This window comes from Montipora capricornis, chromosome 9 (genome assembly GCF_036669925.1).
Source record: "Montipora capricornis isolate CH-2021 chromosome 9, ASM3666992v2, whole genome shotgun sequence".
NCBI classification, from domain to species: Eukaryota; Metazoa; Cnidaria; class Anthozoa; order Scleractinia; family Acroporidae; genus Montipora; species Montipora capricornis.
In genome coordinates this window covers 46401141-46410108 of record NC_090891.1, presented here as the reverse complement: position 1 = coordinate 46410108, position 8968 = coordinate 46401141, and positions in this window count along the sequence as shown.

Genomic DNA, 8968 nt, shown 5'->3' with positions numbered 1-8968 from the left:
ATTTTGGACAGCCGTTTTCGTTGCCGTAGCTGTTGTCTTTGCTTAAACTCCCTAATATGTGCAGTGGTAATCGCTATAGCTAGACACCAAATTGTTTTCCCCGACCAGTAGAGACGCTCTTTGTAAGATAATCAAGGTCAATCAAGAGCCAAACGAGAGCGAGAGTTGATGAGAGTTGACGAGAGTTGAAACTCTCGTTTGGCCAGGAACTCTCATCGACTCTCGAGAGCTCTCATCGAATTTGAACCTGCTCAAATTTTTCACGAGAGTTGACGAGAGTTTTGTCTCGTTTGGCCGCTCACGAGAGTTTGAACAAGAGTTTTGCGGTCAGCAGTTACTGGTTTGTGTTTTTTTTCCAGCGGGCTTATAGATAAATATGGCGTCGGATTCGGCGAACAAGGACAACATCAATAGGACAATCACATGACTTTTGGAGGGCATAAAGTTAATTTGTGGCCCGAGTAGCATCATCTGCGCCCGAGCGGAGCGAGGATGCAAATGATGTCCCCTTTTATAACTTAAATTCGTATGTCTCAACATACATCTTCAGAAGTAAACGTTAGCTAACATTTTTAAAAATATTGTTTGAAATATTTTTTCTAATCAAGCTTCGTTGGCCAAAGACGAAAAGTATCTACGATTTAGTTTACTAAAGGATGCTTATTCTTCATTTAAGCAAAATTCACTCATTAGTCTTTTTAAAGCATTTGCTTACTTAAAATAATTGAAACAGCTGTTATCATAGCTTTTCAACAGCTGAGTTTTCATAATTCGCCGTTAGACGTTTTTTAGTTTTCCCAAATTTTGTCGGTTGAATTTCTGAGTTTTTTTTGATTGACGACCCATCAGTAGTTGGAACTATTTTAATTCCAAATTTCTGCAAAATATAATGAGGCGTTTGCGAGAAATTTGGTAAAATAGCCAACAGCTGTCGGTCTCTAATTTATTGAGCGAATGCGCATGCGCAGCCTTTTGCGACGTGTGTCACGTGTCCCATGAATTTCAACAAGCTGAACTTCATGGTACGGTCGTCACTTATTTCCATCCCTCAAACTGACATTTCCCTTTTTTATTCAACTTACACGACGTACAATCTACTTTAGACTTCAAATCTACTTCAACGAAACAAACATTTTAAGGTAATTCCCTTACGTACTCCAGGAAAGGTACGAAGCTTTAATCTCAAGACACGAAGATTATGCCAAACTCATTGATGATGATGATGACGCTTACGCGAAGAAGAGTGACTTGCCGATTGCCAGGAAATATTTATGAGGCTAGAAGTCGATGCTAAAATGTTTATTGAAAGTATAAATCAGTCTGGTTCAAATAACTTAAAAGAGATTGGTGATTCGAGTAAAGGCAAAGAAAGCGTTTTAAACAATGGAGCACATGAAGCGAAGGAATTTCAAATATGCTGCCTGGTAACACCAAGCAAGGAGTCCCACAGCTCTGGAATGACACTTATTCAATCCATTGACCAAGGCCCTTTCTGGACATTAGTGCCAAACAAAGCGCCTCTTCAGTAAAAGTAATTGACAGCGTCCATACAGCTGATGACATGCAAAATCACGCAATGAACAGCGTAAAAAACGCTACACTGACACCGATCGCTACTACAGAACAACTGTCACAAAGTAACTGGCACCTGTACGTCCAAAGTAGAAAAATCGAAGCTAAGTGTTTTTACAGGAAACGTAAGAGATTATGCGATCTTTCGTTCCGATTTGAAGTTCGCAATAGAAGCAAAGTACGCGAAGAGAGATGCAGTAACGCTCCTGCGAACCTACTTACGAGATAAACCGCTAGACCTGATTAAAGGAATCGTTAACGATTAGGATGCCGCGTGGGAGTATCTAGATTCCATTTATGGCGACCCACGATTCGTATCAGACACTGTAACACAGGATGCAGTCCAATTTAAAGCCTTACAGAAAGGGGAAGACGCGCGATTCTACAATGCAGGTCAAAAGTGTTGGGACACTTAGCGAGATACTACTGAAATAATCTCCCCCCACCCCCTCCCCCCCCAAGCAATGTTGAGATTTGACACTACAACACAGATTTCAACAAAAATACTGTTTATCTGCATCTTCCAACATTGTTTGGGGGGGAGGGGGGTGGTACGCTCCAATTGTGACCCCAAAAAGCCAACTTTACTTGGAATACATGATTATTGGACAGGTGTCCCAACTACTTTTGACCTGCATTGTAGATCTGTGACCTGGTACAAGGCCTTGTCAAACGATGTTACAATACTCTGAAAGAAGTCGGACTTCCCAGCGATACGGACAACAGCCACATGCTGTCACTCATAGAGCAGAAGATGTGCTTTAACTGACAACAGGAAGGTCTGGGCCAGAGATTTGGATAGGGAAAAAAGGCCCGCTACACTGCATGGGTTAATGAGCTGGATGACTTGTTATTCGAAAAGAGTTGGGGACAGACCACAATTGTGTATAACAGCCAGAAGTCAGGCTACTTAGCCAAGCGCTGGAGCCTCACTCAAGCACTCAAGCACTCAAGCAATTCCATCCTTGTTAAAACTAAGGAATTCTACTTGAATACAGTCAGGGACAATACCAGCATAATTGATATGGACAACAACTGGAATATTCTTCTATTTAAAGAAACTTTCTATATAAAAGCTCAGCAGTCTGCAATTAACTCTGGCTTAAAAGCTAGCTGCGAACTATTATTATTCAAATAAGTCTCCTGTATTTAAATCACGCGCTCTGTAAACCTTGATTTGCCTGATGATGATTTACTTGCATGTAAAGTAAATCGAAATATAGCAATAACATCCGTATAACTCTGGATATCGCCATGAAAATGACTTTGTTCGGGTTGTCTTTCGTACTTGTCTGTTGGTCCCCGATTTTGGTCAAATATCCGAAATGCTGACTACGAAATTTACAGAGGTCCCGGATTTTACTTCATAAGAGGAAGTACAAAGGAAGCTATACTCCCTGTCCTCTCCGCAAATATCGGCAACAGCAGCAATGGGCCTGTTTAAATGTGGCAACATGCTCTTAGACTCGGGTGCACAAATAATCTTAATCCGTCAGGAGACCGCAGAAACTCTCGGATTAAAAGGAAAGGATGTGTCTGTAACAATTGCCAAAGTGGGCGGCGAAGAAGAAACGATGAAAACAAAAGAGTATAAAGTTCAGCTAACCTGCATTGATAACAACAAGCGTTTTACCGTCAAGGCCATCGGGATGCACAGTATCAGCGACGAGATCCCAACAGTAAAAACGTCACACCTACCGGAGCTTCTTGGTCTGCCGAACTCAAGATTTAGGTGCGGCAAAGGACACGTTGACCTGCTAATCGTTATTAATCATGCATACATGCACGCAAGCACGGAAGTCTCCACTGGAATGGGTAGCGTTTGGAGGACAACCAGAACTGACCTCCGAAACACATAGGGACTTTAATTTAAATAACTGAAGAGAAAATGCTGCCTTAGTAATAATGACATCTGCAAATGGTTAGACTCTCTAGTCTTCTCAGATAAGGACGATAAAACGTGAGTTCCTGTAATGGCCGAAGAAATATTTCTGTATTTTTCTTAATTAAACACGTCAGGTTGTGCGAGAAGATCTTCGTGCGTAGACGAGGATTGCGTGTACATATCACGCGAGCGAGCATGTACCATGTAGCATGTAAAAGTGAAAGTAAAGTGGTGCATTTATATAGCGCCTTTATCACAAACGTCTCAAAGGCGCTTTACAATGATCAATTTACCTCCAGCGGACTGGAAGCATATACAGGCGCAAATTGCAGCCGCTTCTAAGCAGTCCATGCATACTCATTTTACCGACCTCGGAAAGGATGGAAAGCTGAGTGAACTTCAGCGGGAAAGAAGGTCGCCAAATATTCCACTCTCGGCAGAACCGGGAATGGAACCCGGGACCTTAGGGTTGGAAGGCAGAGATCTTACCACTGCGCCAACCCGTCCGCTCTGTAGGTATGTGTGAAAAAGCAGTCTGGCAAATTTCCCCACAAAGTGTTGTTCATTCACCCTGAAAAGCCACTAGGGAAGTGGTCAACTACATATTAGGTGGTATAGGTGTCTATCATAGACAAATGTTTAAAACAGTAGCCCATACCTAGAAGCGACGTTTTCACAGACCACGATTTATTGACGTCATAGCGTCACCGAACGAGAACTGTCTTTGTTTCTTGCGGAAAAGGTAGCCTAAAAATAGATTGGTCCACAAAACTGCCTTGAACTTGGCTTACTATGGAAGTTGTTCGCTCCTAGTCATGGGCTCGTGCTTAAATCAAGGTTGTCCAATACTCACAAATAGACTCCATTGGTGTTATTCCAATGGTTCTTTTGGTGAAAGCGAACGTGTTTTGTATACTTGGCTTATAGAACGAGGAATCTTCGTAATGATTATTCGCGCGTTTCTACTTGGTGTAAAAGTGAACTTGTTTTGCACCAACAAAACCATTGGAATGACATCATTTTCTATTGGTAACAATCCTATCACTGGTACTAAGGGACCACCATCGGTTTGACGAATCGTATCCGTTTGTGTGTATTGGACATGAGTGGAGGCGCTTAAATTGTCCAGATAAGTGCGACAATCACTTTCTCTTTCGTCTAAAGATCTTTCTGCTTGTAACTTTACAAAATAATGGGTGGTCCACAGGGGTAGTTCATGGACCGGCTCCATTGGGGTGGTCCACGGACCTAGGGTCCATATTTTGTATACGTCCGTCTAAGAAGACATCGTTTTGACGTCGATAGACATAACAGCGGCAACGAGAATGACACTGTAAAAGATGTAATTATTATAAGATTGTTTTGATCATTGGAAAGCCATGCCATTTTGAGAACGTTTATGCAAATATATCTTTGAAACTGAAAAAAACTGAAAACTTTATTTAAACACGTCACATTGATGAGAAAACAGTTTTCGAAGTGACTTGTACTGAATATTTACTACTTTTAGTTGTGATAAACGCCAAAAGCCTTAACTCACGCGTTTTTATCATTTTAACTAAATATGAGCGATAAAATCGGTCAAGGAAGACAACACTAAATAGTAACCATAACAAAGATTAAATTACGTTTTTGTACGTGAGAATGTGAAAAAAAAAAACGATTGAAGGAGGACCCTTGAGTAAGGCGCTTAAGCAGAAGAGTTCATCTGTTTCCAATTTTGAGTTTTTATGTCGTATCATTGTCAAACACAGCTACTGACACAACGGCAGTAACCTTGAGCGAGTACAACAGATGTGATAAGGGAGGGGAGGCGGGAGGGTGGACAAGAAAGCGGTTACCCCAATCGATAACAGAGAAGTAAGAATTGGGCTACCTAGAAAAAAAAGGACGAACGAGAGTGTATATGTTACAAAGTTTCTAGTGTAATAAAATTAAGACTTCTGTAAATGTATACAAGGTTAACTCCAAGTTTGAGGACTTTTATAAAGCCCCGTGCGAATGTTGTGGGTATTGTTGGCCAACAATGTTGCGTCCATAGAGTGAAGCGACCCTCGCACTTAACTGCATAATTCAAGCAATTGTCTCTGATTATACCGATACCGATACCGATGCACCGATACCGGTGCAATGCTCCGCTACAAACTGAGGTATGACCGAAGACGCACAGCTGGGAGAAGACTATAACAGAAAATTGCTCAAATTGTCCAGTTAACTGCGAGGATTGCTTCCCTCCATTCTTCCCTCCGCAGTTCAAATATATATACATCCATTTCATTCAATGGTGCGTCCGTTCACGGCGCGGCACGGGCCTAAAAGTTTGACCAGTTTTCAAACTTCGTACAACAATTCTCAACAATACGCAACAATATGCAACAGGGTGTACACAAGTTGTTGTTTGCACGGAGCTTAACGTTACAGCTACGTGTCTGATGTGCAACGTAGGTATTTGAAAACGTCGCAACAGGGAGGCGAATTTTTGCTTGCGCAGCGATTCAGTGTTATCTTCTAGGCTTTTCCTTTAAAATGAAAATCTGCTGTTAGTTACTTTGTTCGTTTTTATCCACTTCGCTTTTCAACTTTTTTATTTATTTAACGTAAGATTTAACGAGAATTCTTTTCTCTGAAAAGTAGATCGTAGAAATGTATCGGCTTACTGCTTTTTTTACAGATACCCAAATTCTGTCACGGATCAAGACATCTTAACCGGTTGAGTGGTTTTAGGACTGTCAAATAATGCGTTGCCAAGGCCTTCAGCAGGTTTGTATTAAAGATTCCTACAAAGTGCTTTCTTTCAAAAGACCTTTTTCAAGTACCCTGGCTGAAAATGTATGCTATCCATTTTCTAGGAAGATTTGGTATTTTTACGGTGCGTATTCCCTACTGGTTCAATCCAGAGCATCACTGATAAGGACTTACGAAAACAAGCAAATGTCAGAAAACATCTAATGTTAAAGGTTGCACCATGCGACACCTCTTCTTTGTTCTTGATGACAAATACACTGTTTTCATGACTTAAGAAATGGCATAGATACAGAAAGAAGGGCAAGTGTTAGTTGTTCACTGGAAGTTATGCGTCCAGTGTCATGACAAAAATAAAGGCTTCTTTTTGTTCACTGTAATAAGCTCATAAAGCCATGTGTGTTTTAGAAATCCCGGCCACAAGAGGAGACAAAGAGATTTCTATTAGTGGTTGAAATTCGGAATCACCAAAGACAAATCCGGTCAGAGCTAGAATTGAAACCGGAACAGCTTAATGAAGATAGGCAAACAGCCTAACCTTCTTCTGTATATTATTTTACCAAGAGACAAAGCAAGACAACGACAGCTTCTGCATGCAAGTCTGGCTGCTTAAAGCCACTCTACCACACTGCCACATAATCTTGAAAATATTTTACTTCATGAATTAATCAATCAGAAAAAATGATAACCTGAGGGATGAGACAAATTAACATCCACCCATTTCTGCGATTCACTAAACAGCGCTAAAAGTAAGGCAAGTGGACAAGGTTATTTTTAGCTGTTTCTTCTTTGTGACGTCATGAAATGTAAACATTCGTGCGGCACGTGCGGTACGGTTTTAAACACGCGATGTTTTTGAGCCAGTGATGGAAATGGTACTTCCAGTTTTTTTTTGGAGAGAATTTTGTTACAAAAAACTGGTAGTGAGGCAACTCGCTCAAGCTAACAATTGTTTTTTATTGTAGCAAATTCTATTGCTTTGTAATGGATTGTTATCGCTGTGCATAGCAAGCCAAGAGAGCTGTCAAATCGCCCGAAACATGTGTTGCTGTTCTTACCCTACGGAATACGCTTTTCCTGAGTACTGATTATTCTACGGAAGTGTTAAAAATATTACATCGCGTATATGGTCACGGAAATTCAACATCCGAAAAATGCCGAGACCGAAACAAAAATATTTCCTTAATTCTTGGTTATTGGTTGTAAATACAACGTTTGAGATAGAATGGAAATCGTTTTCTGTACCGGATGTCGCAATTTTCAATATTTCGAGAATTCTCCAAAGGTGAGTCCTTCATCTTATTCCGAAGGTGTGGTTTGAAAGCACCGAGCCCATCTATTAAGACAAGAATTCGGGTGGAAATTCCTGAAAAGATACTTTCAAAATTTAGGACTTTTTCTAAATTTAGAATCTCTCCCGGAAAAGATCTTGTTGTTGTGAATTTCCACGCGACATTTTCGAAAACTCCGTTGAAATGGAAAGCGCCCTGAGGGTGCGTTTTTAAGTGCAGGAAAACCAGTCAATACTCGATTTATCCCCTCCTTGACAATCAAGAATTTGTAATATTTTGACAGATGGCCATTTGACCCGAGAGTGTGGCTCATAAAACAAAGGAACGGGTATAACGGTTTCTGCGGACTGTGCGACTTAATAGGGAGTTAAAGCAAAGACTACGGCTACGGCTACGGTAACGCCACAAAGCAAGAATATGATTGGTTAGCAAAGGAGAAATAATCGTTTTGCACGTGCAGCACGAATTTCTTGCCTTTCTCTGCCGTACTCCACAAAACAACAATATCATTTTGAAATCACCAAATTTTAAGTTTTGACAACATGAGCATATAACCACGAAACAGTTATTTTCTGTTTTGACTTTAAAACCGTTCGTACCCATCCAGTTACAGTTCTAGTTCGCCTGTATTGTAGAAGGTGAACAAGACGAAATAATCGCGAAATGACTTGCGATAGCGCTAAGTTATATTTTGGACAGCCGTTCTCGTTGCCGTAGCCTGCTGTCGTCTTTGCTTAACTCCCTAATATGTGTAGTGGTAATCGCTATAGCTAGACACCAAATTCTTTTCCCCGACCAGTAGAGGCGCTCTTTGTAAGATAATCAAGGTCAATCAAGAGCCAAACGGAGCTCCTTTGAAGCCCTGGCCAAACGAGAGCGAGAGTTGATGAGAGTTGACGAGAGTTGAAACTCTCGTTTGGCCAGGAACTCTCATCGACTCTCGAGAGCTCTCATCGAATTTGAACCTGCTCAAATTTTTCACGAGAGTTGACGAGAGTTTTGTCTCGTTTGGCCGCTCACGAGAGTTTGAACGAGAGTTTTGCGGTCAGCAGTTACTGGTTTGTGTTTTTTTTTTTCCAGCGGGCTTATAGATAAATATGGCGTCGGATTCGGCGAACAAGGACAACATCAATAGGACAATCACATGACTTTTGGAGGGCATATAGTTAATTTGTGGCCCGAGTAGCATCATCTGCGCCCGAGCGGAGCGCGGGTGCAAATGATGTCCCCTTTTATAACTTAAATTCGTATGTCTCAACATATATCTTCAGAAGTAAACGTTAGCTAACATTTTTAAAAATGTATACATATTACATATGTGACTGAGTCAAAGGATACTGTGAAAGAAGCTAGAAAACTGACTGAAGACATAGATAAGGTCTTAAAAACGGGGGGGGGATTCAACGTTAAAGGGTGGATCTCCAACGAGGTCTCTGTTTCACTACGAGCTTTCTCTGCCAGTAGGGCAGTAAACGTG